General features: G+C 45.9%; 1 protein-coding gene across 1 annotated transcript in view; it reads left to right on the top strand.

The window, feature by feature from the left end:
- The window catches only part of LOC142074789 (sorting nexin-18-like), a 55,617-nt gene that overhangs the window by 24,161 nt on the left and 7,935 nt on the right, over positions 1-23,521 (top strand). The window lies entirely within an intron of this gene.

Genomic DNA, 23,521 nt, shown 5'->3' with positions numbered 1-23,521 from the left:
AACTTACTTTTTCTCTAACTCTCGGGGTCACCCTAATTCTTAACAAGGCAAATGGTAAGGCTTCGATCCACTTCAATTGAGCTTCCTGACATATTTTAGAAATTTGTCTTTTCAATGTTTGATTCATCCTTTCCACCTGCCCACTAGATTGAGGTCTTCAAGGGGTATGGAGATCCCACTTAATCCCTAATGTCTTACTCATGTTTTTAACAACCTCTGCTACAAAATGTGGACCTCTGTCTGAGGATATTCCTAAAGGGACTCCAAACCTTGGAATTATTTCTTTCAACAAATGTTTTACAACCTCGTTTGCCTTGTTGGTTCGACACGGGAAAGCTTCTGGCCATCCAGAGAAGGTATCTACCAATATCAATAGATATCGGTATTGGTTACATCGCGGTAACTCTGAAAAATCTATTTGCCAATACTCACCGGAAGTTATGCCTCTTTTTACCTCTCCAGGAGGGGTCGGATTTGTATTTTCGGATTGTTCCTAAGACAAATCTCACATTTATTACTCACACTTTTAGCAATCAATAACATTTTGGTTCCTATCGCATATCGTCGTACTGATTCCACCATTGCCTCTGCTCTTATATGTGTTTCAGCATGGGTTTTGACCATTAATTTCTTCATAATTTCAGGGGTTACTATACATTGTCCATGTGAAGTTATCCACCATCCTTAATCATTCTTCTTACAATGTAATAACATAGCTAATTTATTTTCTTTCTCATTATAATTTGGGGATTCCACCTGAATTTCTTTTGATGGAATTAAAACATAAATCATAGTATTTAATGCTACACGTTTAGCAGCCTCATCTGCTTTTCGATTTCCTTGTATTACTTTTGAGTCCCCTTTTTGATGAGCTTTACAATGAATCACCGCAACTTTTTTAGGTTTCTGTACTGCTTCCAACAAATTCAAAATCTCTGTTCCATATTTTATAGGGGTACCGCTAGCAGAAAAGTCTTCACTCCTTCCATATTGCTCCATGAGCATGCACAACTCCAAAAGCATATTTAGAATCTGTATAGATGTCTATAATTTCTGCTTTCTGGGCGGATGTATTTGGAGGTAATGCTTTTACTTCTCGATCTTCAGTTAAAGTTACCACGGCATAGCCAGCCCTCCTTTCTCATCCGGAGTTTGGAGAGGGACATCTTTCAGATCTGGCCTGCTGGCATATACCTGTTCAATGACTTATAAACAATCATGGTTAAGATCACTCTCTTTTTCACTTGGCATTAAAGAGGCAGGATTTTCTTCAGGGCCTTTGGTTGCCTCATACAATGGTTTTGCCATCAAACCATAATTTGGAATCCAAAAGCGACACCATCCAGCCCTTCCTAGAAATCCTCTCAACTCTCTTTTGGATTGAGGGGGTGCCATCTTGCAAATGGCTTCTTTTCTACCATTTCCCAATCTTCGCTGTCCTTGGGAAATCTCAAATCCCAAATAAATTACAGTTTGTTTTGCAATTTGTGCTTTCTTCTCTGACACCCTGTAGCCAGCCATTCCTAAAAAGTTTAGGAGGCTAACAGTCTTTTCTTTGCAGATCTCAGTAGTATCTGCTCCCAATAGGATGTCATCAACATTCTGAAGGAGGGTGATTTGATCTTCCTTACCGGACCACTGTTCCAGTTCCTTATTCAGAGCTGCTCCAAAGATGGTTGGGCTATTTTTAAACCCTTGTGGCAGCACGGTCCAGCAGAGCTGAGTCCTCCTCCCAGTCGACGGATCTTTCCATTCAAAAGCAAAAATCTTTTGGCTGTTTTCTTCCAGAGGTATACAAAAGAAAGCATCTTTCAAATCTATAACAGAGAAATATGCATTTGATTCATTGATAGTTGTTAACAGCGTATATGGATTAGGGACTATTGGATGAATGTCCACCACTAACTGGTTTATTGCTCTTAAATCTTGGACCAGCCTATATCCTTGGTTATGTGGCTTTTTCACTGGAAGGACAGGAGTATTATAATCAGATTGACATTCTCTTAAAAGTCCGTATTTAAGAAAATTATTTATTATTGGTTCCAAACCTTTTCTGGCTTTTATACTAATAGGATATTGTTTCTTTCTTACCGGTCGAGCTCCTGTTTTCAATTCAACTTTTACCGGTTCCACATTTTTCGCTCTTCCTGGTTTCTCTGTTGCCCAAACAAAAGGGTAAACTGCATCTTTAATCTCTTCTGGAATTTCTTCAGATTCATCTGTGTTTGTCTGTAATAAATAAACTTGGGCTTGCCAGGCATTAGCTTCACGAAAATGAACTTGGATTCTTCCTTTTTTAAAGTTGATTTGTGCTCCCAATTTATTCAATAAATCCCGTCCTAAGAGAGGCATGGTGCATTCCGGTATATATAAAAATTCATGCATCAGTGTTTTTCCTCCAATTTTACATTTTAAAGGTTTCAAAAAAGGCCTTATCTCCTTCTTTCCCGTGACCCCAACAATAGATACATTAAATTTACTCATTGGTCCTTTACATGTATTTATAACAGAATATTTTGCTCCAGTATCTACTAAAAAATCAACTACTTCATCTCCCAGCTTTACTGGAACCAGGGGCTCAGCTGGGAAAATATCATTTTCTACCCCCGGTCCCCATCATTCAAAGTCTCCTCCCATCATAAGTAAATCAGCTTCAGGTGGTATCTGCTGTGACTGAGTCACGACTGCTTCTTTGTTCTTTGGACACTCACTTTTCCAGTGTCCCTGTTTCTTGCATACAGCACATTGATTAAATCCTAATGGGGTATATTGTTTAAACATATCTCTACCTCCTCTGCCTTTTCCTCTCAAATACCCTCTACCTCTACCTCTCAAATATCTTCTGCCTCTTCCTCCAGCTGATCCTTGGGCATTTACAAAAGCAGCTGCTAAAATAGCGGCTTTTTGTTTCCTATCTTTTTTTTTTTCTTTTTCCTGATTTTTCTTTTCCTCCTCTTCCCTATTGTTATAATATAGTCATTCCTGTAATTTCATCCACTTTCTGCAATTTCTTTTGAATATCTGGAGCAGCTTGCCTTACAAACAAAGTAGTAAATATTGCTCTATTTTTATCACTCTCAGGATCTAAGTCTGTCCATTTCCTAGCTGCCTCACATAATCATTCATAAAAGGTGGATGGGTCCTCTGTTTTTCCTTGAATTATTTGAGTCAATTTCTCCAAATTCTTTGGGCAGGGTATTCCATTCTTTACTCCATACAAAATTAATTGTTGATACTGTTTAATCATCAATTTCCCATCATTACTATTAGGATTACAGTTTGGGTCTTGAGTTAGCATAAAATGAGCAGGATCTTCTTTTGCATTTATTCTCTCATTTTCTATATTTGCTTTTTCTAATATTACCCTCTTTTCTTCAAAAGTAAGAATTTTAATATCTTGCCAATTTGGATTATGATTTTCAATAACTGTTTGAAAAGGTCTATACTCCTTTTCAGAATTCTTTCTATATGATCCTGCTAACTCTTTCCAATTCATTAAATCAGAAGTTGTAAATGGTACTTTCACAAATACTGGCTCCCCTCTTGGGCCCGCTGCCTGGCGAAGGGGTGCTAACAATACAGACCCTTGCTGGGTTCTAGTCCTGCCAGCTATCGGACTAAAAGTATTGCTTCTTTTTGCTTCGGTTTCAGAAGTTTCATTTTCATTTGGTGGTACTGACATTTGTGTATCTTCCTCTTCTTCTCCTAGTTTTAAACACCGTTTTCCTATGCTACATGCAGAACAACAATGCGCTTTTGGTTCCTTATTTTCCATCATCATCATCATCACATTAGAATCTGAATCTAAAAGCTTACATTTTTTCCGAATTTCATGATCATTTCTCAAAGAAAAAAAAAACAAATTACATAAGGTACCTCATAACATTAATTGTAAAATAGTATTATATTGCAAGGTTCCCAATTCTGGCCATTTTTCCTCATCTTCTAATTTATACATTGGCCACCATTTAGTACAATATTCAATTAATTTATCCTTTCTCAAAGGATCACCCCCAAATTTTCCCCAATGTTTAATGATGCATCCTAAGGGGGAACAAGGTGTTACTTTTAATGGTTGAGCTCCCATATCTTTACCAAAAAAGAACGTTCTTAACCACAACTTCATATACTCCAGTCGTCACTGTCAAACGCATATGAATATACCGGTTTACCCCTGGCGCCTACAACTTCATATACTCCAGTCGTCACTGTCAAACGCATATGAATATACCTCTTTACCTGTGGCCACAATTCCTTACCAAATGCATGCACAGTTTTATACTCCAGAACAATATCTCATTTACCTTAGCGTTGCACCGTTGAGTCGCTCACCTGCTCTGGTTGGGGAGAATACTCACGGAGTCCCCGATCAAAAGGTCGGTGCGCGCTGGAGTCCAGAGAGCAGGGTCTCCCCACCGAGAGCCGGCGAGTCGATCCGGGCAAGGCTTCACAGCAGTCCCATCTGGGTCGCCAAAAACTGTTGTCCGAAAAGCGGATTCGTGCCCGGCGTGCAAGTAACCAATTCCACACGCTCAGGAGAGATATTGTTTTATTCAGGCCTGGGTGCTCGGTGGACTTGCCACAAATCAAGCACACACGGTCTAATCACCTTTCTGTTTATATCCATGCTTCTCATACATATTTTAAGTTTCCTTGTTACATATTCATTACATTTCCGAGAACTAATTATAATATTACATCATTCTTAAACACATGCGCACTAAAGCCTTTAGGGTCTTCTTGGGGGTCTCGGGTGGTCTCTGGTGGTCGGCAGGGCAGTGAACTCTTCATGAACTTATTTCCTCTTTACCTTATAGGGTCGCAATTTGTCCCTGAGCCATGCTTGGACCACGTCTGTTTATAGTTTCCATAGCTAAAATTAATTATCACTACTTCTAAAACACACACCTGTTAGTTACCTAACTTCTAAGCAACAAGTCTTCATTGTTTAAAATTACAGAAGCGAGCAATATAGAATCCACAACAAACTAAACTATCTATCACCATAGTGTTCTTAAATTAAAACATATACATCTTGATCTCCTCCAATCAAACACCCACTCACTAGCTTCATCATTCTGGTTTCTTATTAACTGGTCTTTTAACCCAGTTCTGGGTGAGGGCTATACACAGGATGATAACACTTTAAAGATTAATGTTGATTAAGATTAACATTAACACTACTTTTTCCCTGTGACATTTATTTTATACAGTTAAGTCTCTACTGGAGAAGTCTTCTGTTTTTAATTTCAGGCAAATTCCTATTATGCTGCGTTCCATTCTAAATCATGGCCAGGAAATGTAAAGAATTTGCAGAATCTTAACTTAATGTAGGCTTCTTTTGTTAATCTGTGCTCAAAGCATTCTTAAGCAAATAATCTGTCAACGTAGTACAATCTCTATTCTGCTACATACAATTTCATCTTTTCACTTTGAATTGAGAGAGGAAAGTTTGGGGGCTTTTTTCAGAGTAGGATTTCATGTTATGTGTGGTGCTTCTGCAACTTCCCTTGTGTCAGAGGTAATGATTGTGTAGCCCTGGGCCGAGTTGGATCAAATAGCTAAGCTATTGATAAAACAAAGCCACCATCTCCCTCCCCTCCTGGCCAAATGCAGTTTTTTATTGGATTAGTCATTTGAGTCATCCCATAACATCTTTGCTAGATCTGTTGTAAGTGGGACGGCCATGTAGACAGTCTTGTTCTGGCAGCAGTCTGCTGGATTAGAGATAATGTTGTTTCTTCCACAGTTGTTTATTTCAGAAGGAGGGTAAATAAAAAATATGCTATATGCACATGGGCTACCCAGGGCTTGCCTTTTCAAATCTTTAAGCAAAGAGCTGTAGTTAAATAATCTCATCATTAGGTTCTTTGGTAAGGAAAAAGTAAACATTTCATTTTCTGCTTTTGCATCCTTTTACGAAAGCCACTGTCCTGGTTTCAGCTAGGATAGAGTTAACTTTCTTTCTGGTGGCTGGGGGGTGGTGCTGTGTTTTGGGTTTGGTGTGAGAGTGATGTAGTAGGTACAGTATCTACTATTCCATACTGCTTGCTTCTGTAATTTTACTGTTCGCTTCTGTAATTCTAAACAATGAAGACTTGTTGCTTAGAAGTTAGGTAACTAGCAGGTGTTGTGTTTGCAGGTGTGTAGAATTGTAACTAGTCTAAATTGTGTATCCTGGAAGCATTGTTAGGCTCTGGTGAAGAATAACCTTGGAAACTATAAACAAACGTGGTCCAAGCATGGCTCAGGGACAAATTGCGACCCTATAAGGTAAAGAAGAAATAAGTTCATGAAGAGTTCACTATCCTGCCTACCACCAGAGACCACCCGAGACCCTCAAGGAGACCCTAAAGGCTTTAGTGCGCATGTGTTTAAGATGATGTAATATTATAATTAGTTCTTGGAAATGTAATGAATATGTAAAAGAGAAATTTAAAATACATATGAGAAGCATGGATATAAACAGAAAGGTGACTAGACCAGGTGTGCTTGATTTGTGGCAAGTCCACCGAGCACCCAGGCCTGAATAAAACAATCTCTCTCCTGAGCGTGTGGAATTGGTTACTTGCACGCCGGGCACGAATCCGCTTTTCGGACAACAAGAGGAGCATTGATAGCCCATTGATGTTCTGGTTGTTGCTGGGTGGTGCTTGCACCTGGGACTTTTCGGCCTCCCATGCTCTGCCAGGTGCATGGAAAGCCTGGGGGGGAGAGTATAGCCAGGGCGGTTGACCCAGCTGGCCAATGGGGTATTCTATACCATGTGACATCATGCTCAGTATAAAAACTGGCGGGGGGGGCTCTCGTGGTTTGGGACATGCAGGGCATCAGTCGGTGGGTGGTGAGCAGTTGCATTGTGCATCGCCTGCTTTGTATATTCTGTTATTGTTGTTTTTATCATTGTTGTTATTACTGTTCTACTTTGTTTTATTTCCATTATTAAACTGTTTTTATCTCAACCTGTGAGGTTTCCTACTTGCACCCTCCTGATTCTCTCCCCCATCTTACCACAGAGGGGGGTGAGCGAGCGGCTGTGTGGTGTTCAGTTGTTGGCTGGGGTTAAACCACGACAGTCCTTTTTGGTGCGCAACGTGGGGCACGAAGGGCTGAGGTAACAACAGATTAACTAGAGTGTATTAAGGAATTTATATCTGTTAACAGTTGCCAGTCACAATATTGATTCATCTGTTCTCGATATTAACTTCCTGCACCATGCTCTTGTTTTTGCTGTACCTGTTAAAGATTGGTGTTGGGTTTTGCAGTCTGCTGTGCTCTGCAGTGATTAGTGATGTTTTGCGTGGGAGGTTTATTATTAAAACACTGGCATTGGGGGTTATGTGATATTTGGGATTTGTACTGAAGCCGTTACTGTATTTCGGGTACCACCTCATGGAGACCATTAGCAATTCTACCTTTTCCCCTGAGAGATTTTTTATGGAGGAAATACAGGATGGCCCCTTCACTACCTTCCTCTATGATGTCGTCTCCTTTGTTCAAATAACTTCTCAGTACTTTGAACATCCCTGGGTAGTTAGGATGCATCTATTGGTACTCCCTGGGAATATTGTTGTGGTTTTGTCCAAGGTTAATAAGCAATTTAAGAATATCATCCAGAGATCTGCCCCAAGGCTAGATAGTTATGAGTGGCAGGGTGTGTGGGATAGCATGGGCAAATGCCTAAGACGGTGGGCACCCCCAGTGTTTTGGAACTTTACCCCTGAACAAGTGCAGAATCCTGAACAATTAGTAGAATATTTGGAGAAAGCATGCTGTCACCCTGGCCATTCTAGGGAGACACAAATCACTGCAATGTGCTGGGGCCTGGCCCATGCCTACCGAGCCCTGTTTAACACCACTCAGAACCCTCAAGGGGAAGAAAAGGTCTCTGTATCTGATGACAAAGCAACAGGCCCTGTGGCTACTCCACCCCCCATGGCAGGCACTGTGGCTACTCTGCCCCTTGCGACAGAGAAGCAACCCATGCCTGTATCAGTTGCCCCTATACAAAAAAGAAAATACACATGAAAATCAGCTCGTTTAGTAAGGGATGAAAAGGAACCAGGGCCATCACAGAACAGGAGGAGGAAGAGGCAGAAGCCATAAATGAGATGGCAACCACCCGATCGCTATCTCTGAGTGAGCTGCGAGATATGCGAAAAGATTTCAGTCCTAGTCCAGGCGAGCACATTGTCACCTGGCTGCTCTGATGCTGGGATAACGGGGCCAGTAGCCTGGAATTAGAGGGTAGGGAAGCCAAACAGCTGGGATCCCTTTCTAGGGAAGGGGGCATTGACAAGGCGATTGGACAAGGGGCACAAGTCCTCAGCCTCTGGAGGCGACTCCTGTCAGGCGTGAAGGAAAGGTATCCCTTCAAGGAAGATGTTATATGCCACCCAGGCAAGTGGACCACCATGGAGAGAGGTATCCAGTACCTGAGGGAATTAGGCATGCTGGAGGTGATTTATGATGACCTGGACAATGAGCAGTTATCCAACGATCCAAATGAAGTCAAATGCACCTGACCCATGTGGCAGAAGTTTGTACGGAATGCACCAGCGTCACATGCCAACTCATTGGCAGTAATGACCTGGAGAGATGGAGAGGAACAAACGGTGGATGAACTGGCTGGCCAATTCTGGCGATATGAAGAAAGTCTCTCTTCCTCCCTACGGGCCTGTGTCTCTGCTGTGGAGAAACTGTCTCAGGAGGTCCAGCAACTCAAAGAGGATATGTCCTGCTCCCCACCTGTACGGACCAGTGTCTCAGCCATTAGGAGTAAGCGTCCCTCTGGTCAAGAGAGGAGATATTGTGGGTACACACCCCAGGGCACCCTGTGGTTTTACCTGCGTGACCACGGAGAGGACATGAGGAAGTGGGATGGAAAATCTACCTCGACCCTAGAGGCACGGGTACGTGAGTTGCAAGGAAAAACAACCACAAAAGGGGGTTCTTCCAGGAAAACTGATGCTCCAGTCTCCAGTGAGCAGTTCCCCAGACAGAGTAGAAGGGCTGAACTTACTTTGTATTGTAATGAAGAAATTCTTGATTCGTATTTGCAAGAAGTGGGTAGCGAATACGATGACCAGGACTAGAGGGTCCCTGCCTCCAGCCAGGTGGAGGAAAGGGACAACCGGGTTGACTGGACTGTGTGGATTCGATGGCCTGGCACATCAGATCCACAGGAGTATAAGGCTCTCGTAGACACTGGTGCACAGTGTACCCTGATGCCATCAAGCTATGAAGAGGCAGAACCCATTTGTATTTCTGGAGTGACAGCGGGATCCCAAGAGCTAACTGTATTGGAGGCCAAAGTGAGCCTAACCGGGAATGAGTGGCAAAAGCACCCCATTGTGACTGGCCCAGGGGTTCCGTGCATCCTTGGCCTAGACTACCTCAGGAGAGGGTATTTCAAGGACCCAAAAGGGTACCGGTGGGCTTTTGTATAGCTGCTGCCCTGGTGTCGTGGTTTAACCCCAGCCAGCAAAAATAAACGCCACGCAGCCGCTCGATCACCCCCCCCTCCGGTGGGATGGGGAAGAGAATCGGGAGGGCACAAGTAGGAAAGCTCCCGGGTTGAGATAAAAACAGTTTAATAATTGAAATAAAACTAAGTAGAACAGTAATAATAACAATGAGAACAACAACAATAACAGAATGCACAAAACAGGCAATGCACAACACAACCGCTCACCGACCGCGTGTCCCAAATGGGGGGCGAGCCCCCCCACACACCTGTTTTTTATACTGAGCATGATGTCACATGGTATAGAATACCCCATTGGCCAGCTGGGTCCACCACCCCGGCTGTGCTCCCCCCTCCCGGTGCAAGCATCACCCAGCAACAGCCAAAGCATCAATGGGCCATCAACGCTCCTTTCACACCGAACCCAAAACACAGCACACCCCCCAGGCTACTGGGAAGAAAGTTAACCCTGTCCCAGCTGGAACCAGGACAATATCCACCCCTTATTCTATACCATCTACATCATGCCCAGGTCTCACATTTTCCCATACATTCCAATTAGTCACCGCTACTTTTCCCTGCCTTTTGATATATACGCACACAGAGATATCATTCCCTTAGTCCATGGGCCATCCCTCTAAAACGTCCGTTGAGTTCATGTAGTCCATGACTTCGGGTTCCACCTGTCGTAACAGTCTTGCAGGGCAGGAGAGATGGTGTGTGGTGTCGGGCTCTTGCATGCGGAGGCCAGTTCTGGGCGCTCGTCTGGTTCTATCATTGTTGCACCTTGCTCAGTTTCATCGGCGTTCATCCTACATTAATCTGGGTGATTCTTACTGTAATACTGTTAATATGGCATATGGTAACCATAAAAGTGATGACATACAGTACTATGTAATAACTAACATCGTACAATTCAGTTCATTGGCTATTTTCACCCAAAATTAAATCCCCCTGAGGTACACACCGGACTTCCCCATCCTTTCTCATCACCCACCAAGTGCACCCAGGTCCCTGAGCAAAAGCAATCCCACGGATGGGTTTTCCCTTGCCAGAAGCAGGAGCAACCCAGACCGTCTTCCCCAGCATATTTCTCATATGCATGACAGGGACTTTATCCCCCTCTACAGCACGTAAGGGTTTGGATTGGGCAGGGCCAGCTCGAGTGACAGATCCCCTAGTGTTGACTAACCAGGTGGCCTTTGCTAAATGTGTGTCCCAATGCTTGAATGTCCCACCACCCATTGCCCTCAGTGTTGTCTTTAACAGCCCGTTGTATCGTTCAATTTTTCCGGAGGCTGGTGCATGGTAGGGGATGTGATAGACCCACTCAATGCCGTGCTCTTTGGCCCAGGTGTCTATGAGGGCGTTTCGGAAGTGAGTCCCGTTGTCTGACTCAATTCTTTCTGGGGTGCCATGTCGCCATAGGACTTGCTTTTCAAGGCCCAGGATGGTGTTCCGGGCGGTGGCATGGGGCACAGGATATGCTTCCAGCCATCCTGTGGTTACTTCCACCATGGTGAGCACATAGCGCTTGCCCTGTCGGGTTTGTGGGAGCGTGATATAATCAATCTGCCATGCCTCCCCATATTTATACTTCAACCATCGTCCTCCATACCAAAGAGGCTTTACTCGCTTGGCTTGCTTGACTGCAGCGCATGTTTCACATTCGTGGATAACCTGTGCAATAGTGTCCTCAAATGCTTGTCGTTGCTCAGGGCCCCATCTGAAGTCGTTCTTCTTCCTGGTCACGTGATAGAGAGGGCTTACGATCTGACTGTAATTTGGAATATGCATTCTCCAAAAGCCCACAACGCCTAAGAAAGCTTGTGTTTCCTTTTTGTTAGTTGGTGGAGACATGGCTGTTATTTTATTGATCACATCTGTTGGGATCTGACGACGTCCATCTTGCCATTTTATTCCTAAAAACTGGATCTCCTGTGCAGGTCCCTTGACCTTACTTTGTTTTATGGCAAAACCAGCCTTCAGAAGGATTTTGACTATTCTCTCCCCTTTCTTGAAAACTTCCTCTGCTGTGTTGCCCCACACGATGATGTCATCAATGTACTGCAGGTGTTCTGGAGCCTCACCCTGTTCCAGTGCGGTGTGGATCAGTCCATGGCAAATGGTAGGGCTGTGTTTCCACCCCTGGGGCAGTCGGTTCCAGGTGTACTGGACGCCCCTCCAAGTGAAAGCAAACTGTGGCCTGCACTCTGCCGCCAAAGGGATGGAGAAGAATGCATTAGCGATATCAATGGTGGCGTACCACTTGGCTGCCTTTGACTCCAGTTCGTATTGAAGTTCTAGCATGTCCGGCACGGCAGCACTCAGTGGTGGCGTCACTTCGTTCAGGCCACGGTAGTCTACTGTTAGTCTCCACTCTCCATTGGACTTTCGCACTGGCCATATGGGACTGTTGAAGGGTGAGTGAGTCTTGCTGATCACTCCTTGGCTCTCCAGTCGACGAATCAGCTCATGGATGGGGATCAGGGAGTCTCGGTTGGTGCGGTATTGCCGCCGGTGCACTGTTGTGGTAGCAATTGGTACCTGTTGTTCTTGGACCTTCAACAACCCCACAACAGAAGGATCCTCTGAGAGACCGGGCAAGGTGGACAGCTGTTTAATTTCCTCCGTCTCCAGGGCAGCTATACCAAAAGCCCACCGGTACCCTTTTGGGTCCTTGAAATACCCTCTCCTGAGGTAGTCTATGCCAAGGATGCACGGAGCTTCTGGGCCAGTCACAATGGGGTGCTTCTGCCACTCATTCCCGGTTAGGCTCACTTCGGCCTCCAACACAGTTAACTCTTGGGATCCCCCTGTCACTCCAGAAATACAGATGGGTTCTGCCCCTTTATAGCCTGATGGCATTAGGATACACTGTGCACCGGTGTCTACGAGAGCCTTATATTCTTGTGGATCTGATGTGCCAGGCCATCGAATCCACACAGTCCAGTAAACCCGGTTGTCCCTTTCCTCCACCTGTCCGGAGGCAGGGCCCCTCTACTCCTGGTCATCATATTCGCTATCTACTTCTTGTAAGTATGAGTCAGAAGTCCCTTTGTTAAGGTCGGAAGTGGAATCAGCCCTTCTACTCTGTCTGGGGAACTCACTGGAGACTGGAGCAGCAGTTTTCCTGGAAGAACCCCCTTTTGTGGTTGTTTTCCCTTGCAACTCATGTACCCGTGCCTGTAGGACTGAGGTAGGTTTTCCATCCCACTTCCTCATGTCCTCTCCGTGGTCACGCAGGTAAAACCACAGGGTGCCCTGGGGTGTGTACCCACGATGTCTCCTCTCTTCAGCAGAGGGACGCTTGCTCCTAATGGCTGAGACACTGGCCCATGCAGGGGGGGAGCAGGACATATCCTCTTTGAGTTGCTGGACCTCCTGAGACAGTTTCTCCACAGCAGAGACACAGGCTCGTAGGGAGGAAGAGAGGCTTTTTTCATATTGCCGGAGTTGGCCAGCCAGTTCATCCACTGTTTGTTCCTCTCCATCTCTCCAGGTCATTATTGCCAATGAGTTTGCATGTGACGCTGGTGCGCTCCGTACAAACTTCCGCCACATGGGTCGGGTGCATTTGACTTCATCTGGGTCTTTGGATAACTGCTCGTTGTTCAGGTCATCATAAATCACTTCCAGCACGGCTAATTCTCTCAGGTACTGGATACCTCTCTCCATGGTGGTCCACTTGCCTGGGTGGCATATAACATCTTCCTTGAAGGGATACCTTTCCTTCACACCTGACAGGAGTCGCCTCCAGAGGCTGAGGACTTGTGCCCCTTGTCCAATTGCTTTGTCAATGCCCCCTTCCCTAGAAAGGGATCCCAGCTGCTTGGCTTCCCTACCCTCTAATTCCAGGCTACTGGCCCCATTATCCCAGCATCGGAGCAGCCAGGTGACAATGTGCTCGCCTGGATGACGGCGAAGTCTTTTTTGCATATCTCGCAGCTCACCGAGAGATAGGGATCGGGTGGTCACCATCTCATTTACGGGTTCTGCCTCCTCCTCCTCCTGTTCTCGTGATGGCCCTGGTTCATCTTCATCCCTTACTAGAAGAGCTGATTTTCTTGTGCATTTTCTTTTTTGTATAGGGGCGACTGATACCGGCATGGGTTGGTTCTCTGTCGCAGGGGGCGGAGTAGCCACAGTGCCTGCCCTGGGGGGCGAGGGAGCTGCTGTGCTTGCCGTGGGGGGTGGGGTAGCCGCAGGGCCTGTTGCTTTGTCATCAGCTGCAGAGACCTTTCCTTCCCCTTGGGGGTTCTGAGTGGTGTTAAACAGGGCTCGGTAGGCGTGGGCCAGGCCCCAGCACATTGTAGTGATTTGTATCTCCCTAGAATGGCCAGGGTGACAGCATACTTCTTCCAAATATTCTACTAATTGTTCAGGATTCTGCACTTGTTCAGGGGTAAAGTTCCAGAACACTGGGGGTGCCCATCGCCCTAGGCATTTGCCCATGCTATCCCACTCGCCCTGCCACTCATAACTATCCAGGCTTGGGGCAGATCTCTGGATGACATTCTTAAATTGCTTACTAACCTTGGATAAAACCGCAACAATATTCCCAAGGAGTACCAATAGATATATCTTAACTACCCAGGGATGTTCAAGGTACTGGCAGGTTATTTTAACAAAGGAGATGAAGGTAGCGAGGGTGCCATTCTCTATTTCCTCCATAAAAAATCTCTCGGAGGAAAAGGTATAATTGCTAATGGCCTCCATGAGGTGGTACCCGAAATGCAGAAACGGCTTCATTACGAATCCCAAATACCAAATAACCCCCAATGCCAGCGTTTTAGTAACAAATCTCCCAGGCAAAACATCATTAATCACTGCAGAGCACAACAGACTACAAAACCCAACTCCCATTTTTAACAGGTACAGTAAAAAAAAGAGCATGGTGCAGAACAAATTAATATGTTACCAGATATAAATTACTTAATATGCTCTAAATAATCTGTCGTTATCTCAACCCTTCGTGCCCCACGTTGGGCGCCAAAAAGGACTGTCGTGGTTTAACCCCAGCCAGCAAAAATAAACGCCACGCAGCCGCTCGATCACCCCCCCCTCCGGTGGGATGGGGAAGAGAATCGGGAGGGCACAAGTAGGAAAGCTCCCGGGTTGAGATAAAAACAGTTTAATAATTGAAATAAAACTAAGTAGAACAGTAATAATAACAATGAGAACAACAACAATAACAGAATACACAAAACAGGCAATGCACAACACAACCGCTCACCGACCGCCGACCGCGTGTCCCAAACGGGGGGCGAGCCCCCCCACACACCTGTTTTTTATACTGAGCATGATGTCACATGGTATAGAATACCCCATTGGCCAGCTGGGTCCACCACCCCGGCTGTGCTCCCCCCTCCCGGTGCAAGCATCACCCAGCAACAGCCAAAGCATCAATGGGCCATCAACGCTCCTTTCACACCGAACCCAAAACACAGCACACCCCCCAGGCTACTGGGAAGAAAGTTAACCCTGTCCCAGCTGGAACCAGGACACCTGGAGACGGAGGAAACTAAACAGCTGTCCACCTTGCCTGGTCTCTCAAAGGACCCTTCTGTTGTGGGGTTGCTGTGGGTTGAAGGACATCAGGTACCAATAGCTACCACAATGGTGCACCGGCGGCAATATCGCACCAATGGAGACTCCCTGATTCTCATCCATAAGCTGATTCGTCGACTGGAGTGCCAAGGAGTGATCAGCAAGACTCACTCACCCTTTCACAGTCCCATATGGCCAGTGCGAAAGTCCAATGGAGAATGGAGACTAACAGTAGACTACCGTGGCCTGAACGAAGTCACACCACCGTTGCGTGCTGCTGTGCCAGACATGCTAGAACTTCAATATGAACTGGAGTCAAAGGCAGCCAAGTGGTACGCCACAATTGACATCGCTAATGCGTTCTTCTCAATCCCTTTGGCAGCAGAGTGCAGGCCACAGTTTGCTTTCACTTGGAGGGGTGTCCAGTACACCTGGAACCGCCTGCCCCAGGGGTGGAAACACAGCCCTACCATTTGCCATGGACTAATCCACACCGCACTGGAACAGGGTGAGGCTCCGCAACACCTGCAATACATTGATGACATCATTGTATGGGGCAACACAGCAGAAGAAGTTTTTGAGAAAGGGAAGAAAATAATCCAAATCCTTCTGAAGGCCGGTTTTGCCATAAAACAAGGTAAGGTCAAGGGACCTGCACAGGAGATCCAGTTTTTAGGAAAAAAATGGCAAGATGGACGTCGTCAGATCCCAATGGATGTGATCAACAAAATAACAGCCATGTCTCCACCAACTAGCAAAAAGGAAACACAAGCCTTCTTAGGCGTTCTGGGTTTTTGGAGAAAGCTTATTCCAAATTACAGCCTGATTGTAAGCCCTCTCTATCAAGTGACCAGGAAGAAGAACGATTTGAAATGGGGCCCTGAGCAACGACAAGCCTTTGAACAAATTAAACGGGAGATAGTTCATGCAGTAGCCCTTGGACCAGTCCGGGCAGTACTCTCTTTTCAAACCTTAATGATTCTATGATTCATAGACGTGTAGATGAAGTGCTTAGGGACATGGTTTAGTGGGCATGGTAGTGTTGGGTTGACGGTTGGGCTTCATGATCTTAGAGGTGTTTTCCAACCTTAATGACTCTATGATTCTATGATTCTATAAGATGTAAAGAATGTGTTCTACAGTGCAGCCGGGGAGAATGGCCCTACCTGGAGCCTCTGGCAGAAAGCACCAGGGGAGACTCGAGGTCGACCCCTGGGGTTTTGGAGTTGGGGATACAGAGGATCCGAGGCCCGCTACACGCCAACTGAGAAGGAGATATTGGTAGCATATGAAGGGGTTTGAGCTCCTTCGGAAGTGGTTGGTACTGAAGCACAGCTCCTCCTGGCACCCCGACTGCTGGTGCTGGGTGGATGTTCAAAGGGAGCGTCCCCTCTACACATCATGCAACCGATGCTACGTGGAGTAAGTGGGTCGCACTGATCACACAACGGGCCCAAATAGGAAACCCTAGTCGCCCAGGAATCTTGGAAGTGATCACGAACTGGCCAGAATGCAAAGATTTTGGAATATCCCCAGAGGAGGAGGTGACGTGTGCTGAAGAGGCCCCACTGTATAATAAACTACCAGAAAACGAGAAGCAATATGCCCTGTTCACTGATGGGTCCTGTCGTCTTGTGGGAAAGCATCGGAGATGGAAGGCTGCTGTATGGAGTCCTATACGACAAGTTGCAGAAACTGCTGAAGGAGAAGGTGAATCAAGCCAGTTTGCAGAGGTGAAAGCCATCCAGCTGGCTTTAGGCATTGCTGAACGAGAAAAATGGCCAGTACTTTATCTCTATACTGACTCATGGATGGTGGCAAATGCCCTGTGGGGGTGGTTGCAGCATTGGAAGCAGAACAACTGGCAGGGCAGAGGTAAAACCATCTGGGCTGCCGCATTGTGGCAAGATATTGCTGCCCGGGTAGAGAACCTGGTTGTAAAAGTACGTCACGTAGATGCTCACGTACCCAAGAGTCGGGCCACTGAAGAACACCAAAACAACCAGCAGGTGGACCAGGCTGCTAAAATCGAAGTAGCTCGGGTAGATCTGGACTGGCAACATAAGGGTGAATTATTTATGGCCTGGTGGGCCCATGACACCTCAGGCCACCAAGGGAGAGATGCAACATATAGATGGGCTTGTGATCGAGGGGTGGACTTGACCATGGACGCGATTGCCCAGGTTATCCATGAATGTGAAACATGCCTGCAATCAAGCAAGCCAAGCGAGTAAAGCCTCTCTGGTATGGAGGACGATGGTTGAAATATAAATATGGGGAGGCCTGGCAGATGGATTATATCACACTCCCACAAACCCGCCACGGCAAGCGCCATGTGCTCACCATGGTGGAAGCAACCAGTGGATGGCTAGAAACATACCCTGTGCCCCATGCCACTGCCCGGAACACCATCCTGGGCCTTGAAAAGCAAGTCCTATGGCGACATGGCACCCCAGAAAGAATTGAGTCAGACAACGGGACTCATTTCCGAAACACCCTCATAGACACCTGGGCCAAAGAGCATGGCATTGAGTGGGTATATCACATCCCCTATCATGCACCAGCCTCTGGGAATATTGAATGATACAATGGACTGCTAAAGACAACACTGAGGACAATGGGTGGTGGGACATTCAAGCATTGGGATACACATTTAGCAAGGGCCACCTGGTTAGTCAACACTAGGGGATCTGTCACTCGAGCTGGCCCTGCCCAATCAAGACTCTTACGTACTGTAGATGGAGATAAAGTCCCTGTCGTGCACATAAGAAATATGCTGGGGAAGACAGTCTGGGTTACTCCTGCCTCGGGCAAGGGAAAACCCATCCGTGGGATTGCTTTTGCTCAGGGACCTGGGTGCCCTTAGTGGGTAATGCGGAAGGATGGGGAAGTCCAATGTGTACCTCAAGGGGATTTGATTTTGGGTGAAAATAGCCAATGAACTGAATTGTATTATGTTAATTGCTATATAATATTATGTATCATCACTTCTATGGTTGCTGTATGCCATATCAACAGTGTTGTAGTAAGAATCACTCAGATTAATGAAGAAGGAACTCTTATGAAACCAAATAAAGTGCAACGATGATAGAACCGGACGAGCGCAGCTATAATGGAACCAGAACTGGCTTCAGCATTCAACAATCCAACACCACGCACCATCTCTCCCGCCCTGAAGGACTGTTATGACAGATGGAGCCCAAAGTCATGGACTAAATGAACTCAATGGACGTTTTAGAGGGATGGCCCATAGACTAAGGGGATGATATCTCTGTGTGTGTGTGTGTATATATATATATATAAAAAGACAAGAAAGGTGGTGGTGATTAATTGGAATTTATTAGAAAATGTGAGACCTAAGCATGATGTAAATAGTATGGAATAAGAGTTGGATACTCTCCTGGTTTCGGCTGGGATAGAGTTAACTTTCTTTCTGGTGGCTGGGGGGTGGTGCTGTGTTTTGGGTTTGATGTGAGAGGAGTGTTGATAGCCCATTGATGTTCTGGTTGTTGCTGAGTGGTTCTTGCACTGGGGACTTTTCAGCTTCCCATGCTCTGCCAGGTGCACGGGAAGCTGGCAGCGGGTAGCATTGCCAGGGCGGTTGACTCAGCTGTCCAGCGGTGTATTCTATACCATGTGAGGTCATGCTCAGTATAAAAACCAGCGGTGGGGCGGGCTTTCGCAGTTTGGAACATGCAGGGCATCAGTCGGTGTGTGGTGAGGAGTTGCATTGTGCATCGCCTGCTTTGTATATTCTGTTATTGTTGCTGTTATCGTTGTTATTATTACTGTTCTACTTTGTTTTATTTCCATTATTAAACTGTTTTTATCTCAACCTGTGAGGTTTCCTACTTGCGCCCTCCCGATTCTCTCCCCCATCCTACCGGAGGAGGGGGGTGAGTGAGCGGCTGCGTGCTGTTCATTTGCTGGCTGGGGTTAAACCACGACAGCCACTAAAAGCAACATGATGAATATATTGTTTTCTCCTTTCTTTTTAGAGATGGTGTCTCATATTAGAGGCAGTGTGTTGTAATAAAAATAAAGGAAAGGGAGTGGTTAGACTCATTCAAAGCTTTCCGTTTAATAGGGAGTAGCCTGCTGTGAAGGTCACATCATGCTTACTGTTAGGGCTTTTAATATGATGGGCAGCTTAATGGCGTGGAAATGTAAGTTGTTTTACTTACTAGAAAGTAATGTACCAAATTTTATTTTGTAGCTTGCTGACAGTAGAAAGATGAAAAATTGTTTATTGCTCAGGTCATTTTATTTACACAAGATTTCTCAGGTACAACTGCTGAAAGATTTTCTTTCTCAAACCTTTGAGTTTCTTTAAGGAGCACAGTGTTTTCTGACCCTAGCTGTCCTTCCCTGTGAGGGAGCCGTCTCTCAGAGGAGCCTTTGGACTTTGACACAAGGTCTTGGGGGAGGCTGTCTCACTGAAGCTTGTTGGCTGGGGGACTTCTCAAAGGTGGCAGTCAGGAATCTGGCTCTCTTTGGTTTTGCCATACTTGCCACTGATGTCAAGGCCGGAACAAACACCCTCCTCAGGTTGTTTTCCATTCTGCCATTTTTATGGCTGTTGTTTTTTTCAGTATCATTTACAAATAGAGTTTACAAATAGAATAATTAGGGATTTGTGCTCGGAGCAGCTCGTGGCCAGGTGCCACATTTCCGTTCTTCGGAACAGTTACTGCTTCTCACCTGCAGCACGACCAGCGGCCCCGGCGGTGTGCCAGCCCGCACTCGCCTCCCTCCCAGCAGTGCCGAAGCCGGTCAGGGAAAGGCAAAGAGCCGTCATGTGAGGAGCTGCACATATTGTTGGGCTGGCACCCAGCTCAGTGCTTCACTCTCCCTCCCTCCCCCAGCTCCATTAAAAATATATTTTAGAAAATAACGTTCTTTGTAATATATCAAGGAGAACCACAAGACTAACTTTTTTTGTCTCCCGTGTCTTCTTTCATTCCCTTTGCAGTTGTTTTGCAATAATTCTTTAACTCAAGGTATAGAGTAACAAGAACATGGGTATTTGCTGAAAGAAAGTGTTGTAGTAATCATAACTAACATACATGTAAACTGTTATCTCACTACTAGTGAAAGAAATCTATTTGCTCTATTTTAGCATAATTAATCACTAAAGTGAAAGAAATATTTGAATAACTGCAGTGATAAAGGCATTACAATTATATAGGATTTAAAAAATTAACGTGTTGGCTCCTATAAGCTCGGTAAGTTTTTAAGTTCAGTATTATGGACTGAGATACTGAAAGCATTGATATATTGGTGACTTAATGGATGATACATGTTCCTGAGAGAGAGTGACTGACTGAATTGCAGACCTCCCTGACTTCAACAGATACTTAGTGCTGCATTCTAGCAGTGTTGAGCCGACGCTTCTTTGTTTCATCCCATATGCAATATTACTGTATGCAGTTAAATCATTGCTGCTACAGCATTTTCTTAGATGTTTTTCAGAAAAGAGTGATACAGTTATGAAGCGTATCATTAATTACTGCTTGTGTTTTTTAAGAATTGAGCAAGCCCAGCTGTGGAACAGATGTCCCCTGTACTAAGCACTGTGCAGATAAAGAGCAAAAAAGGGCTCCTGCCCTAAAGAATTCCCTTTCTCTAGGCTTGTCTTTATTTGGATTAGTAACTAAAGACACAGCTGAAGTTTTGCTCCTGACTGCTGTATGCAAAACTCCAAAGCTGATGTTCAGGTACTCTGGGGAGAGGTGGAGATGGGGCAGTGGGAAGATGGTACACCCTTAGCAGGTACTGCTCTTCTTCAGCTTCTGATCGCCCACGCTGGCAGGTGTGGGGGAGACCTAGCTTCAAGTGAGACAAAGGAGTTGAGTGAAGGGCAGTCTTGATTGCAGTCTTCATGAGCTGAGCCCTGAAACTTTTTCCTTCTGGTTACATTGCAGGCAGCAACTTGGGCTTATGTCATGTACGCTAAGCGTGAAGAACTAGTGTAGGGCTGGCTGCTGGTAGGCTGATCATACCATGCAATTGGAGAGCTTGGAGACACATATGCATCAGCATGGGTTTACATGTATATATGCATATGTATAGTGGGGGGGGAGTAAGTACAAGCTCAAGTATGGATTCAAACCCACCCTTAGTTGACTGTTCACACAATCTCAAAGCATTTATTAGTGTAAAAAACTGCAGGTGATGGGAAAATATATTGCTTGACCCAAACCTGAGTGCTCTCAGGTTCAGGAATTTTTTTTATTTAATTTTCCTGAATGTATTTGCATTTTCCTGCCTCATTGCAACCTCATGTTTGCATGTCCATCTTACTGACTCAATGTACTTCTTTTTTTTTCCTGATAACTCCTCAGCACCTATTTAAGTTGCTGTTCGTATTCTGTGTTTCACAACTTGGAAGTTTTTATTTCTAGCAGGAATTTTACATTGTCCTTGTCTTCTTGGCTGCTAGCACATTACTATAAATGTCCCATGTTAAATGTGTTTATATCATCTTGTGTTGTCTAATCTCATACTTCAAAACAAGCACTGAAACCTGCGAGTTTCTCTTAAGCCCTTAGCAGCATTCAGTGAGAACCAATGTCTGTTTAACATCAGTCTTTGGGCAATGAAAAACAGCATTCACATCTGCTTTTCCCCACCTTTAAGAACAGAAATAGATGTAGCACACCTCTTTGCAGTGTCTTTGATCCAGGCCCTCTTCGCTGTTTGAAAGCTAGTCCTGATCACTGGAACATGATCTCCTGACAGAAGGTCTTTTCATCAGACCAGAAGCTTTAAATGTATGGGCAAGTCTTTACAGAATCTGTAGAGCTGGAGCTAAAAAAAAAATAATAATTTTTTTATGTATTACAACCCTCTGGGAACAGTGCATTGGCAGATATTTATCCCAGATGTTTATTCAGCAGGAGGTTTCCTTGAGCTAATATGCATTAGGCGGTAACTCCTATTTCTTTTCCCTAAAATGTGTGTTAGCCTTTTCTAGGGCTGCCATAATTCTGCTTTTGTTTTGAAATACATCTGTGGTGGGTTGACCCTGCTGGATGCCAGGTGCCCACCAAAGCTGCTCTATCACTCCCCCTCTTCAGCTGGACGGGGGAGAGAAAATATAACAAAAGGCTCATGGGTCGAGATAAGGACAGGGAGAGATCACTCACCAATTACCGTCACAGGCAAAACAGACTCGACTTGGGGAAAATTAATTTAATTTATTACCAATCAAATCGGAGCAGGATAATAAAAAATAAAAACTAAATCTTAAAACAGCTTCCCCCCACCCCTCCCTTCTTCCCGGGCTCAACTTCACTCCCAAATTCTCTACCTCCTCCCCCCGAGCAGCGCAGGGGGACGGGGAATGGGGGTTGCAGTCAGTTCATCACACGTTGTCTCTGCCGCTCCTTCCTCCTCAGGGGGAGGACTCCTCACACTCTTCCCTTGCTCTAGCGTGGGGTCCCTCCCATGGGAGACAGTCCTCCACAAACTTCTCCAACGTGAGTCCTTCCCACGGGGTGCAGTCCTTCAGGAACGGACTGCTCCAGCGTGGGTCCCCCATAGGGTCACAAGTCCTGCCAGCAAACCTGCTCCAGCATGGGCTCCTCTCTCCACGGGGCCACAGGTCCTGCCAGGAGCCTGCTCCAGCACAAGCTTCCCATGGGGTCACAGCCTCCTTTGGGCGCATCCACCTGCTCTGGTGTGGGGTCCTCCACAGGCTGCAGGTGGATATCTGCTCCACCGTGGACCTCCATGGGCTGCAGGGGGACAGCCTGCCTCACCGTGGTCTTCACCACGGGCTGCAGGGGAATCTCTGCTCTGGCGCCTGGAGCACCTCCTCCCCCTCCTTCTTCACTGACCTTGGTGTCTGCAGAGTTGTTTCTCTCACATATTCTCACTCCTCTGTCCTCCGGCTGCTGTTGCTGTTGCGCAGTAACTGTTTCCCCTTCTTAAATATGTTATCACAGAGGCGCTACCACCGTCACTCATTGGCTCGGCCTTGGCCAGCGGTGGGTCCGTCTTGGAGCTGGCTGGCATTGGCTCTATTGGACATGGGGGAAGCTTCTAGCAGCTTCTCACAGAAGCCACCCCTGTAGCCCCCCTGCTACCAAAACTTTGCCATGCAAACCCAATACAACATTTTGCTTTTTTGGATTGCCCAAGCCAATACTTGATATTCACATCTTCAAATTCAGAAACCAGGAGATGCTTCTGCAGGTGTACTTAGGCCAGAGGGCGCTTGCTCATCCTCAACAGCCTGTAAGGGCAGCAGCAGGAGCTGGAAGGTAGATTAATGAGGATGGGGCGGGGGGTTGTTCATGGTGTACGGCCTGGGGTGAGACTGGTTAGGAGTTGCGGGCTGGGAGTCATTAGGGGTTACCACAGGCCCTGTCCTCCACTTAGGCATCTCTGAGCAAGACCCTTGTTTTCAAGCAGGGATGCACATAAGGGGCTGCTCTCTTCTCCCCTCTTCCCTCACCCTGTCCTCTTTCCCCCTTTCGCCATTAGAAACCTGCATGGATT

The sequence above is a fragment of the Calonectris borealis genome, chromosome W (genome assembly GCF_964195595.1).
Source record: "Calonectris borealis chromosome W, bCalBor7.hap1.2, whole genome shotgun sequence".
In the NCBI taxonomy this organism is placed as follows: domain Eukaryota; kingdom Metazoa; phylum Chordata; class Aves; order Procellariiformes; family Procellariidae; genus Calonectris; species Calonectris borealis.
This window is presented reverse-complemented; position numbering and strand designations above follow the sequence as displayed.